This window comes from Hylobates moloch, unplaced genomic scaffold, assembly GCF_009828535.3.
Source record: "Hylobates moloch isolate HMO894 unplaced genomic scaffold, HMol_V3 SCAFFOLD_14, whole genome shotgun sequence".
In the NCBI taxonomy this organism is placed as follows: Eukaryota; Metazoa; Chordata; class Mammalia; order Primates; family Hylobatidae; genus Hylobates; species Hylobates moloch.
Window position 1 is genome coordinate 15,892,043 of NW_026652289.1, and position 14,883 is coordinate 15,906,925.

The window sequence follows — 14,883 nt, forward strand, 5'->3', positions numbered from 1 at the left end:
GCACAAAGTTTCAAAAAATGAAGTTTTCTAGTCAATAAAAAAGATCATGTACACATTTTGAAAGTTCTTAGTAATTTATTTTTCTAATTTTTAGCTTTAAGTAGGCAACTAGTGCCAATTTTCTTGCTCCTTCTCTTTCAATGGCTGCTGTTTCCTTTCTGTCAATCACAGGAGTTGGCCTTTAGCCAACTGTAGCCTTCCGGCCCAGCTACACAGCTAAAGAAATCCTGAAAAGAAAAATGTGTTTCCCAACCTACGTCAGTTTCTGTCAGTGGGATTCATTGTAAGAGTAGGTATTTGATGTACAACTCATTATATTTGCCAGTTCATTAGGACAGAAAAGTTTAGACAACGTACTAATAGCAAAAAAATTGGTCTAAGGAAATTAAACCAGATTCTAGTAGATATTGATGTGGAGTCTGCAGAGCTGGGAGGAATCAGGACTGTAGTGAACATTAGCTGCCTGCGTTGTGTACACTCTGGATGGGTTTCTATTTCTAGAAGTACTGCCTCTACAAAAGCTTAAACTGTTCCTCTTGCCTAGTGCTTCCTTGTTGTGTGCCAGTATAGCCAAGGAAGGGCCATGTGCACAGACAGATTATCTCTCTGTAGACTGTGGATATGAAGATGAATGCCATACAAACTGGGAAATAATGATTCAATTTATTTCTACAAGAGGCAGGGCTTTGATAATAGAGTCAAATGGTCCCCAATGCTCTGGTTCTTGGTCTGTTTCTGAGCCTTGCTCTGTAGATGTGGCTTCCGTTTCATTCTGTGAATTATGTGATGACAACTTCATTGGAATCTTTTCCTTGTGGCCAAAGAAACCTGACAAAATGAGGGTACCTAGCTTTAGAAGAGGTGGGAGAAGGTTAGAGAAAGGATGATGGTGAATTGAGGATGAGGTGAAAACAGCCTCTATTTTGATTCATCAGACAGGTCTGTGCTTACCCAGGTCATATTTTTTACCGTGTATTTGGAATATGATCCCTGGGTTGTAGGAGACAAGCTCACTTTTTTCAATGTTAATGCTAAAGTCACTTCCCCAAGGAAGCGTTCCTTAGCCTCCCAACCTAAAATTTCAATCCCTGCCACTTGATTTGTTCTCCCTGTTTTTTTAAATCTCTTTCAAATTTTTATCTAGCTAATATGTTATATATGTCAGTAATTTACCTTGTTCATAGTCTACTGCTTTACTAAACTTCCATGAGGGCAGGGGTTTTTGCCTTTTTAAAATTACAACATCCCCAAGGCCTAGAATATTACAGACACTCAATAATGTTCATCAAATAGTTGTATGAATAAATTTGCCTTTTTCATAATATTTTTAAAATTTTCAACCTTTATTTTAGATATGGATGGTATATGTGCAAGTTTGTTACATACATATATTGCACCCAGGTAGTGAGCATCGTACCCCATAGTTTTCAACACACACACCCCTCCCTCTATCTTCTCTCTTGTAGACTGCAGTGTCTATTGTTCCCATGTTTATGTCCATGTGTGCTCAATGTTAGTTCTCAACTATAAGTGAGAAAATGCAGTATTTGGTTTTCTGTTCCTTTGTTAATTCGCTTAAGATTATGGCCTCCAGCTCTATCCATGTTGCTGCAAAGGACACGATTTCATTATTTTATGGCTGCATAGTATTCCATGGTGTATATGTACCACATTGTCTTCATCCAGTTTACCACTGATGAGCACCTAGGTTGGTTTCATGTCTTTTGCTATTGCAAATAACATGACAATGAGCCAACAAGTGCATGTGGTGTCTTTTTGGTATAATGATCTATTTTTGGGGGGGTATATACACCCAGTAATGGGATTGCTGGGTTGAATGACAGCTCTGTTTTAAGGGATTTAAGAAATTTCCAAACTGCTTTCCAGAGTAGCTGAACTAATTTACGTCTCCAAAAACAGTGTGTAAGCATTCCTTTTCTCCACAGCCTCGCCAGCGTCTTTGTTTTTTGTCTTTTTTATCATAGCCATTCTGCCTGGTGTGCAACAGAATCTCATGGTGGTTTTAATTTGCATTTCTCTGATGATTAGTGATATTGAGCACTTTTTGCTATTTGGATGCCTTTTATTTCTTTCCCTTTCCTGATTGCTCTGACTTGGACTTCTCTTTTTCATATTCTCGCCCCATATTACCAGGGCTCTCTGAAAATGTTATATAAAATAGATAATCTCACAGAATACTGTGATTAATACTCATTGAAAGCATGTGAGTTTTCAGTCTAACAATTTTGTCATGATACATGATTAGTCTTTGTCATGGCATGTATTCATCAAAATGACCCAAGATATTGATTAAAGAACATCAGCTTCTAGGCTCCACCTGAGACCTACCTATTGAATCAGAATCCTTTGTTTTGGGACTCAAAAATATGCACATTAACAGATTTTTCCATAGAAATCAGATACATGCTATACTTAGAGAAATATAGAATTAAAGAATCTTAAAATTCTATGTGCTACCCCATCAGAGAGCAAGTTGTTCATATGCACAAATCAAATCTCATTTTTGTTGGGAACTTTAGACTCAAGAAATAACAAATAAAATCAACATTAACTTTTATTAACTGTCATATGGAGAAGAGAGTTTATTCAAATTTTATCTATAATTGAAATAGAAGATAATGACTGTAAAAGGCATAAACATTTTTATAAAGAAGAAGAAATAAATCTGAGATACTTAGTTTGGCTATAGAGAAAAATAAAGGAGTAGGCCAGAATACTTAAAATAAATTAAATCAATAGTTGAGCCCAAAAGAAACAAAAAGATTTACTATTTCCACAAAAGGATATTCTTTAGAATTTAAAAACAGGGATGATATCAGAGGTAGAAAATAGGTAAAACAAAAGGAAAAGTGAGAAAAAGAGAGACAAGAATTAAGAAGACATTAAATTAAATCTGAGAGAGGATATAAAGGTAAATTTAAGCTCTTGAACTGAAAGGAAGCTGTCTGAAACTGTGTTCCCAGAAGAAAGCCGGGTAAAGGTTAGGGTAATTTTCTCATTGTGGCATGCTTCATACCATCAGATGACAGAACAGAAGAGTAGAGAACAGAGGAAGGCTTTGTACCTGAGTTTACTAGTGTAGCTGCAAAGTTCTTTGAATATATCCATATTCTAATATTAATATATGCCTCTTTTTATTAAGAACAATTATAATTTTATGCCCAGTTTAAGTAAATCCTTATCAACAAGTTATTTCCCCAATAGAAACTAAAATAACTAATTGGCAGAGCCTAGTCATTCTACCTCTTGCATTTGCTTTCAATTCTGTCTTCAAATCTTGCACAATCTTCCGTAGAGAAAAAGGGAACGTCAGGGCCAAGATGGCTAATAGGTAGTCGTCCCTGTCTTACAATTAAGGATGCTGCTTTTCTGGTTCATGGACCCAAAGGGAAAAATATTTCATTTTAATAGGACGGCATTTTGGGGGAGATATGGGGCCAGATGGTTAGATTTTTACAGTATGCCAAAGAGAAATAGTCTTTTCCCTAAAGTTTCCCTTTAGTAGGCAAACTGTAACTGTCTGTTTATGCTGAAGAATAGGGCAACACCTCCTGCCTGAGGTACTAGATTTTGGACATCATGAAGTTTATTAGTTCAATTTAACTCAAATACATTCAACATACAACTTTCTATGTCCCAGATACTTCTCTGGGTTTATGAGGCATAAAACAAACTAGAAGACATAAATCTCTGCCCTGAAGCACTTTATAAAACAGTCGGAGAAATAAAATGTGTATATGAGTACTTATACATCGAAAGGTACTATAAGTGTCACTATCAAAGTCATGCAGACTACGTAAGTTTAACAGAGATTGTGTTTGTATTATTTATAGAAAGGCGCTGAATTGGTTGGGAAACAAATATTTAAGATAGGTTGAGAAGTTGGAGGAACTGTTTTCCTTCTTTGAGGGGATCAAGGGCTAATATATTTCTTTTTTTAAATTATACTTTAAGTTCTGGGGTACATGTGCAGAACGTGCAGTTTTGTTACATAGGTATACACGTGCCATGGTGATTTGCTGCACCCATCAGCCTGTCACCTACATTAAGTATTTCTCCTAATTCTATCCTTCCCCTAGCCCCCCACCTCCTTACTGGCCCCAGTGTGTGATGTTCCCCTCCCTGTGTCTATGTGTTCTGATTGTTCACCTCCCACTTACAGGTGAGAACATGTGGTGTTTGGTCTTCTGTTCTTGTGATAGTTTGCTGAGAATGATGATTTGAGCTTCATTCATGTCCCTGCATAGTATTCCATGGTGTATATGTGCCACATTTTCTTTATCTAGTCTATCATTGATGAACATTTGGGTTGGTTCCAAGTCTTTGCTATTGTGAACAGTGCCACAGTAAACATATGTGTGCATGTGTCTTTATAGTAGAATGATTTGTAATCATTTGGGTATATGCCCAGTAATGGGATCACTGGGTCAAATGGTATTTCTAGTTCTAGATCCTTGAGGAATCACCACACTGTCTTCCACAATGGTTGAATTAATTTACACTCCCACCAACAGTGTAAAAGCATTCCTATTTCTCCACATCCTCTCCAGCATCTCGTTTCCTGACTTTTTAACGATCGCCATTCTAACTGGCGTGAGATGGTATTGCATTGTGGTTTTGATTTACATTTCTCTAACGACCAGTGATGATGAGCATTTTTTCATATGTTTGTTGGCTGCATAAATGTCTCCTTTTGAGAAGTGTCTGTTCATATACTTTGCCCAATTTTTGATGGGGTTGTTTTTTTCTTGTAAATTTGTTTAGGTTCTTTGTACATTCTGGATATTAGCCCTTTGTCAGGTGGGTAGATTGCAAAAATTTTCTCCCATTCTGTAGGTTACCTGTTAACTCTGATGATAGTGTTTTTTGCTGTGCAGAAGCTCTTTAGTTTAGTTAGATCCCATTTGTCAATTTTGGCTTTTGTTGCCATTGATTTTGGTGTTTTAGACATGAAGTCTTTGCCCATGCCTAGGTCCTGAATGGTATTGCCCAGGTTTTCTTCTAGGATTTTTATGGTTTTAGGTCTTATGTTTAAGTCTTTAATCCATCTTGAGTTGATTTTTGTATAAGGTGTAAGGAAGGAGTCCAGTTTCAGTTTTCTGCATATGGCTAGCCAGTTTTCCCAACACTGTTTATTAAATAGGGATTCTTTTCCCCATTGCTTGTTTGTGTCAGGTTTGTCAAAGATCAGATGGTTTTAAACGTGTGGTGCTGTTTCTGAGGCCTTTGTTCTGTTCCATTGGTCTATACATCTGTTTTGGTACCACAACCATGCTGTTTTGATTATTGTGGGCTAATATATTTCAAAGAGTTATCAGAGCCAAAGACAAAAATCTACATCATCTGGTTAGCTACAGTCTATCTTGGTAAATAGGTTAGGTAGCAAGTCAAACAAAAATCAAAATAAACAACTGCTTTACAAAAATAATCAAAGGAAAGTGAATTCAGATGACTTAATCAAAAGTTCTTACCTAAGATAGCATGAATAAGTTTAAGGACTGATTTTCATAGAAGGATAAACTTGCCAATTAAAATAATCAAAGTATATTAAATTAAAATTTCTTCTGCCATATACATTGAGGATCTTCTGTTCATATTGTTTATCTTTTCTTTAGGCAACATTAATATTCTTGAATATATTTAACATATCAATAAATATTTTAACTTTCATATATCTTATTTCATGAAAAGGGACCAGTAGTTTGTCACTGATTTAAAATATTGAATTAAAATGATAGCATAAAATAATATATATTTACTGTAAACATTTTTTAAACTCCAAACCTGGAAAGATTCATTCATTCACACAATTATTTCTAGCTTTGGCTTTTTAAAAGTGAATCAAAAACTCATACACATTTAAAGCAACCTGCACATAAAATGATTGAGAAATTTTATGTTGATGCTGTTGTTTTCTCAATTTTTTACAGTTTTTGTTTTGAATCCCACATCCAATTCAACAGTGTTTCTTTGCAACTTGCTTTTATGAAGAGTTTTGAAATATTCATTTTAGTTTTCATAGAAATAACAACTCTCATTCTCAAGTTTCATTGGTTTGTATGATGTTTAGCTAAATTGTATTAGTATAATAAATAGGTTGGTAGATAAAAGTGCAACTAACTCTTGATGAGCAACAAATAAAGGTGAAAGCTGCTATGTCACAGTGAACCAGTGAGGAGTTTTCCAGCTAATCAAATATTCTACCGAGTTAATACAGATTACATTATTACAATATCATAGAAAACTCTTTATCAGGTCCCACATTCAATATTTATTGTTGATATTTCACAGTCAACCAAATTTTCCTACGTTGTGTTGATTTACTTGTTGATTCTCAGAAGACAATAATATTCTCTTACTTCTAAGTTCTCCAAAATATACCTGTTCCATGAAAATATAAACAATGGAAAGCTTTTATTTGTTCCAAGACAATCATTGTCAATGCATTATCATTTTTTGTTTTCCTGGGTTTATTTAAAATTTAAATTTAACTGGGTTTTCAAATTGCCAGAATTTGTTTGCTAATGCTGGCCGTCCTATCAGTAAGGCAAGTAATGAAATCTAAAGTGGTCTAGTGTCACTAGAGAGCTAAACCTGGAATGGTAGGTAAGAATCTATACCTGAAAGGCCTTGAATATCATAGTAAGAATTTTAAAAGCAACTAAAAGAATATCACCAATCATGTTTCTAGTAGAAGCAGAAACATAGGAAAGAAGTAACGCACCTGGAAGAATGAGTTTTATTTTGATTTTTTCAGATATTGGCAATGGATGTTTTGTGAATATTATTATACAACTTAACACCTGATATTCTTTATTTGTCAAAGGGCAGGCACAGGATTGCCTCACATACCACCAGGGTATGTGTGAAATGAATCAACTGTCCTTGGAAAACCAATGGCAGGTATATTAATATAGAGCATATTTTACTCTCCATTCTGTAGGTATTGATGATCCAATTTGTAGATTAAGTGCACTCCTAATGTACTTCATTTCCTTCTGTCATTCGACATGATTATCAACCTTCACTAATGCACAGATAGGAAGAGAAATGACAATAAAAATCAAATCTCTCCAGTTCAGTAATTCTATTGAATAACTTGTCTATGACAGACACTGTGTTAGACTGAGGAAATACAAGATTGAGTATAAAAATTCCTGAATTGAAGGATTGCATTGTGTGGTGTAGAAGCTCATAATTATTTATTGCAAACTACAGTGAAAACATTTTATGATAAAGACTATTATCATATGTATATATGTATGTATATGTGTATGTATGTATGTATGCATATATGTATTCCTATATATGTACTTTAATTTTAATGGAAACGAGAATTGCTCTTTCCTTATTCTGATTAAGTTAAGCACACAGTCAACCAACAAGTATTATAGAATTGCCTCTGAGGCATGTTTAATGACCAGTATAAAATATGGTCTGAAAGGCTAACTATATACTGCAATTTTTAACTGCTATGGAGGGAGACAACAAAGCGGTTAGAGTGCTCCAGGTTACTCCTGGAAGAATTCAAGAAGTATGTTGATTTAATGAATAGACATTATTTAAGTAGTACAGTAAAATGAAAGGAATAGGTATTTTTGCCCAGAAGGAAGCATATGAATAAAATTAATGGAGATGAAGGCATAAGCAGATGAAAAACAAAAGTATTCTGGCTAGGCAAGTATATAGAACTCATCTGGGGTGAATAATAAAGCAGACTAGACAGACCGGGTAAGACAAAAATGTGAACGAACATGAGGGTAGGCAGAGAACTTTAATGTTAAGGAAGTTGAAAATAGGTTTTTAGGTTTTTTTTTTTTTTTAAAGAAATCCATGTTAATGATATATTATAAATTATCCCAAACTGAGCTGCTTAAAGCAATACTTATGTGACATCTCAGCATTTTTGTGGGTGGGGAATCTGCCAGGGGCTTAGCTGGATGGTTCTGGCTCAGGGTGTCTTAGGCTGTAGCCAAACCAGAAGCTGGGGTTGCTGTCTCATGGCAAAGCTTGTCTGGGTTGAATGGTCTGCTTCCAAGCTCTCTCAGATGGTTGTTGAGAGATCTCCGTGACTTGACAGGCGGCTACCTGAGTGTCTTCACTAGGTAGTAGCTGACTTCCCCCAGAGGAAGCAGTGAGAGAGAGAGAGAAAGATGGAGGTGGGGAGGGAGGGAGGGAGGGAACAAAAGTACACCCAGGAAGGAAACAATAGTCTTTTAATATCTAATCTCATGAGCACACCATCACTTCTGTTACACGCTGTTGGTTTCACAGAACAAACCCGATCCAATGAGGAAAAAGTCTACACGAGGACAACTCTTCGAAGGTGATGATTGAAGTCCCCCCCACCAGGCCTAAACAATGTCTTCAGTTACTTTTTCATTGTGTGTGTGTGTGTGTGTGTGTGTGAGAGAGAGAGAGAGAGAGAGAGAGAGAGCGCATGCTCACAAAATAGATTTAAAGTGGTGAATCCAGAATCCAGAAGATAAGGTAGGAGCCTGTTGTAAAAAATAATGACCTATAAAGACCGATTAAAGAGCAAATGTAAGAACAAGTCCATATTAATGAATCTAATGCATAAATCAGTAAATCCTATTTTTAACTTGCAAGGTCACAAACTCTGGAAAGAGACTGCGCATATTTTCTTTCAGTGTTTTATTTCATCAGGACAATGAATGTAGGTATCCCTGCACTTAGGCTGAATTTATAGATACTCTTTCTGATTTCATCTGATTTTGTTTTTTTGGGTTTTTCCCCTCAGGTTTCTGTTTCAGTGATTCTCACACCAGCTAAAACTTTCTTGTAGGCCCCCGGAGCAGTCTTTTGAAAGTCCACGTTGTCTTTTATTTACTGTATTTAGCCTAGGAGCATTTTTTTGATACTCCTCAGAGCTTTGAAAGCAACTGGTTTTTCTCCCCAGAGGAAATTTGAATAGTTCACAACAGTTGGTAAAATAGCTCAATTCTTCTTTCTTCTAGAAGATGAAACCAAAGATGAAAGAGTGTAATTTTTTTTTTAAACCGCATTTCAGTGAGGGCTCCTCTACCACCTAAAGATCAATCATATGAAAAACAGAAAGTTCTTCAGCACAATGATGACTCCTCAATAAAGAGCAAAGGAAAAGTGCGGGGGAATTGGAGACAGGAACATGTCCACAATGGGATAAATACATTCTCAAGAAAAAAAAAAAAAAAACAGTCTCCAGCAGCTGATCAAATTCAGTAAAATGTAAAAGAATAGGCATAGAGTTGTGGATATAGCTTTAAAATCTCCCCGAGCATGAAGCATGTGGCTTAAGAACAGAGGTCCATATACTTTCTAGCTTTCAGTGATCTTCGATGAGCAAATCTCAGCTAACCTAATTACTTCAGTAGAATTCCAGACTGAAGTCTGATTACAGAGTTAAGCAGGCATTAGCAGTGAAAATTTAATTTATGTGTTAATTTGTTACGTAACTACAGATTAGTTTAGGTGCAATCGTAGCGATATTTTTGTCTCTCTGGTGTATTGGGAGCTATATTCACAAGATCTACTTTCATGAATAAAACATCACCGGGTCTATTCCAATGTCATTTGGGGTAACTAAAGCAAAAATTGCCTCTGGGACAAAAGATGGCATTGAAGTGAAGACACCGTCACCTTGGGCTGTGGTGTCACATACAACTATAGGGCATAGAAAAGAAAAACTCTCATTAAGGTCATTTTTCAAATGTCACACTAGCTACTCATAAGCCCAGAAACAAGAATCGATTCACCAATGCATGCTTTATATACCTACAGTTCAACCTTAAAGTCATTTCTCACACAACTAACAGAGGTGCGCTTGCACACACACACACACACACACACACACACACACATATGCTTTTCAAACAGCACATCAAAAAAGAAAAAAACAGAATAATGGTCCAAACTGAACATTTAAAGTTCCAAATATGATTCGATGAAATGATAATAAGACAAAAATAGAATATAAGTATTCTAAAGGTTGGGATTGATTGGCTTCAAACATTTGTATTCAAAATTACAACAATGGGTGATTTTTTTTCCAATAGTCTTTCCTTCTTTCATTGATTTATTCATAAATGTCTAGCATATATTTCATTTGGTTTTATTTGGTGTAATGAATATGTATATATCTTGTATTAAACAAGGAAATTATTTTTCTACATGAAACCAACTACATTCTGTTAGATAGTCACATCATACTTACATAACCAGTTAAAGAAAATTTAAGGATTTAACAAATTAATTCCCCCAATATCTAAATGTTGATTACAAACTCATTTAATTCACAACTTCTTGGACATCTGTTGTTGGTTGAACTGTGTCCCCAAATAGATATGCTGAAGTCCTAAACCTAGCACTTAACCTTTGCAGATGTAAACCAGTTAAAATGAGGTCATACTTGATCAGGGTGAGTGGTAATCCAATTACCAGTGTCTTTATAAAGGGAGGGAGATTTGGAGAAACACAAGCACACACAGAGGGAAGAAGCCATGTGAAGCCAGGGGCAGAAACCGGAGTGATGCAGCTGTAAGCCAAGGATTGTAGCAACCACTTGAAGCTGAGAGCAGCAAAGAAGGGTTCTTCTCTACAGCCTTCCCAGGAAGCAGGCATGGCCCTGCTGACACCTTGATTTCAGGCTTTTAGTCTCCAGAACCATAAGAAAACAAATTTCTCTTATTTTAAGTTACGCATTGTGCAGGAATTTGTTAGGGCAGCCCTAGGAAACAAATACACATTGTTTACAAAAAGAAATCTGAATTAATTAGTATCACCATTTCCCTTTATGTAATGTTTCTTTTACCCTGATGACTTCAAGATTGACTCTTTATCTCTGGTTTCCAGAAGCTTGGGAGTGAAGTATTTAAGTTTGATTTGTTTAGTATTCATCCTGATCAATTTGTTTTAAAATTCATGGATTTGTGGTTTGTTGTCTTTGTTTAATTTGGGAAAAATTTTGGCCATTATTTCTTTAATATTTTTGTAATCTAATATTCTAATATCCCTGTCTTCTCTTTCTGTTTGTTTTTCTTTTTCTTATTGTATGTTTCAGTTTGGTTAATTTCTATTGACCTATCCTCAAATTTACTTATTCTCCCCTCGGTGCTATCCAATTGGCGGAATAACCCATCAAAGAGATTCATCTTGGATACCATGTAATTTGTTTCTAGCATTTTCATGTGACTGTTATCTCTGTGCTGAAATTCTCCAGCGTCTGTGCATTTTGTCTACTTTTTCTACTAGATCCCTTAACATATCAATTATTAAAATTACCATCTGAGAGTTCCAATATCTCCGAGTCTGATTTTTTTTATCTGTGTGTGTGTTCTAATCTTTTATCCAGTACCAAATTTTATGTGTAGAATATCAGTAGAGACTGAGGCAATAGTATTTATGCCCAGGAAAAGGCATGAGTGTATGTCTTTCAGTCAAGTTGAAGTTTATGCCTGTGCGTGTATGTGCATGTATGCATGCATGCATGTGTGTGGGGGTGAGGATGGATGGGGAGGGGAGTTTGAGTCCGTCTATTCAGGAGTGAGAGGGGTTTCGATTTCTCCTTGCCATCATTGCCTTCAGTGCATCACAGACTTCATAGTCCTCTTGCAGTGGGCCGCTGTCACCGTCTACCTAAATTAGGACCCAGTGTGCTGGAGAGTTTTTCTCAGGGTTCCTTTTCTCTCTGAGCTTCCAGAAGTTCCTGCATGCTTGCAGAACACAGGGTCTCTCTCCATGCTCTTGCCCCTTTCCTCAATGATAGACCACATATTGTAATCTGGAGCTAGCCTTGCAGTAGAAACGGTAATTCTTGATTCTCCTGGTCCACCCTGTGCACCTGGGTCTTCGATGTATGTTTTTAAAAAATTGTTCTTGCTCTTCCTCTCCATGGCAGCCAAATTCTTTCTTATATCTATGGTAGATTTGGGGAAAGAGAAACTTTTCTGTCCCATCCTCAGAGGTAGCAGAATTCTGCTTTGTATTCCTTGTAGGATCTCGGTCCTATGAGAGTTTCCTGCCTTCTAGCAGTTTTTACTTCTCCTTCTTGCACAAAAGCAGTAGATGTTTCCTTCGGCCATGGGAACAGGAGTGTTTCATGTCTTTTCCTATGAGAGAAGGGTCTAGAGGAGCAGGCAGTGTCTCCTGTCTTCGCCAGTGGCAGACAATCGCCTCCTGGTATGCCTGTGCTACCAAGGGAGGCCTCTTCTGCCTTATCCCAATCTTGAGCACTGGGTGGAAGCCCTTGATAAGACCTTGCAAATAGATACTAACTCCCCTTGCGCCTGCCGCTCCCCACTACACCAAAGGGAAACTCTAGCCCACACTTGGCCTTTAGGAATTTCTTAAAATTTTAGCTGACTGCTTCTTACTGGTTTCTATAGTGGTCCCCTCTTCCTATTGTGCCCTTGAAAAGGTGAAGCAGGTCATGTGCCCATATTCCTTCCGAATGGTGCCACTCTTTGGAATTTCATTCATTTTGTTGCCATGGGATGGACCTCACCAATGTGGTAACCTAAAAATAAAATAGGTATTATCTTGTAAGTTATCCAGCTTTTTCTTATGTCAGATGAGGAGCTCCATTCTCTTGAGGTTTTCTGCATCCTTAGGGGAAGCAGAACTCACAGTGTATTTCACAACTATAGCATTCTGATGCACATTCTTGGTTAAAAGCCACTTTTAATACAATACTTGCTTATTGAAATAGATACATTAAAAATAGTTTAACATCCCTCAAAAATATATAAAAAGTCTATGGGGAAATATTAGAGAGTATAATAATTCTCTGTAGGACAGATGACAGGCTTCCTTAGAAATTATTTCTAGAAAAGGTAAAATTTAAATTTGGTCTCAAAGGATTTAAAGAGATTATTAGGCAGAATAATTTTGATGCACAGCCATGCTTAAGAATTATTGAAATATATTCATGAATAAAGTGCACAAATAGTTGTTATAAAGATAGTGTGACACAGTTGTTTATAACAGCAAAAATCTGGAAAAGACTCAAATGTCTGACAATGTAAGAGGCTCTTTAAATAAATTATAATACATTTATAAAATGGAATGCCATGTAGTCCTATGGGAAAAAAAGTGATTGATTTTTAAGTTTGAAAAAATACTTTATAAAAATACATACAAGAAAATTTAGTTTATATGTATATGTGCATATACACAGGCACACATGTATGTAAGGCAAGAGAGATGCACAGTTGAATTTTTTGTTGATATTTTAACCTTTTTAATTTAAATTTTTCTTTATTGATTGCTCATATTTTAAAAATGTTTCTGTATATGTCTTTAATCTTGATACTAGAAAATAAAGGCATTAAAATAGGTGAGATTAGAATAAAATAGAGAAAAAGTATAGCCAGAAATGAGATTAGTGCACACACACACACATACACACATAAATGGCGCTTTGACTTCCATACCTAATGCTAAAAATGATTTTAGTTCTAAGCTAAATTTGGCTCAAAATCTACACACTTTGTCCTGAGCTTTCCAGCAATCACTGAAGAGATGTAATCATGTTGTACAATTCACAGTGTTCAGAAGATAGAAAAAAAAATAGACTTCCAAGAAGAAACATATTTATTCTTGGTATTAGGATTGGAGAAAAATTTCTGGGTCCTTATGAACAGAAGACAACTGCTAATGGAGTGTGCCACATCCTCAAAAGCACTCTGGTGGTAAAGAAAGACATGATTTGCATAACTCTATTTCTTTGGAAATTATTTGCATGAGAAAAACGTGTTATGGAGATGGGGACAGCAATTTCAGGTGGATAACATAAAATGGCCCAGATGAGTTCTGCGTTCCTTTCTGTTCTGGCTTACATAACAGGTTGAGTTTTAAAGCATAAAGGAATAGACACATCTACCTGGTATTTGTCCATCCAGTGTTTCTCTTCCTTCAGCTTTGGCAAAACACTGATGGCAAGTTTTAGATCCTGTTCTCATATAAGAACCGAAAATGCAGCTCTCCCATACTGACCTCTCCTGAGTGGTGAGGAATGTGATGCAAACAGATGCTTAAGCAGAAGTCACCCTGCTCCTATAAGCAGGAATCCCAGGAACCTGCAAACAGAGTCAGTCATCACCCAGAACTAATTCCAGCTCCACTTTAACAAGCACACCAGTGACCAATCAAGACCTCAATTCTCATCACTATAGCACCCGTGGCAACAACTTAACTCCAGAAAAGTCACTGTGATGCAGGGCAGGCAAGCCCCCAAACTGGGGCTTAGCCAGGGAGGGTTCTTGGCTTTGCCCAGGAAAGAATTCAAGGGTAAGCTGGTGGTGTTAAACAGGTGGGTTAAACAGCAATTTGTATTGAAGCAGCAGTGTACAGCAGCAGCCGTACTGCTTCTTACGACCAGGACTACCCTATAGGCAGTGTGCCTAGAAAAGCAGCTCAGAGGCACTTCAGCAATCCTGTTTATACTCACTTTTATTTATATGCAAATTAATGGGTGGTTTATGCAGAAATTTCTAGGGAAAGGGTGGTAACTTCTGGATTATCATGTTGTTGCCATGGAAAGGGACAGTAACGTCCAAGTGTTGCCATGGCAATGGTAAACTGACATGGCACCCTGGTGGGTGTGTCCATGGAAAGCTGCTTTAGACTTGGCCCTGTGTAAGCTAGTCCTCCCTTTGGTCCCTTGTGAAATCCCCACCTCCAGAGTTGAGTCTGGCCTTTTACCTCAAATGTACGCAAATGATGACGACCTTACATTATTAAAAACAGTAGCAACAACAACAAAAAAAACAAAAACCAAACAAAAGCGAAACTCATTAACAACCAGAGCCTGTCAAACAGTAGGCAATGTAAATTTAAGGTGTCCTTCCGAATTAAAAGGTTTAA

General features: G+C 36.7%; 1 long non-coding RNA gene across 2 annotated transcripts; it reads right to left on the reverse strand.

The window, feature by feature from the left end:
• Positions 1-716: 716 nt before the first annotated feature.
• LOC131381183 (uncharacterized) lies at positions 717-14,138 on the reverse strand. Of its 2 annotated transcripts, XR_009209732.1 has the most exons (4): positions 14,014-14,138; positions 12,393-12,535; positions 10,430-10,747; positions 8,713-9,070 (listed from the first exon to the last, which is right to left on the reverse strand). It is a non-coding gene; the product is annotated as an uncharacterized LOC131381183 (long non-coding RNA). The 2 variants fall into 2 exon arrangements; XR_009209733.1 differs by lacking the exons at positions 8,713-9,070; positions 10,430-10,747 and adding an exon at positions 717-828.
• Positions 14,139-14,883: the final 745 nt, after the last annotated feature.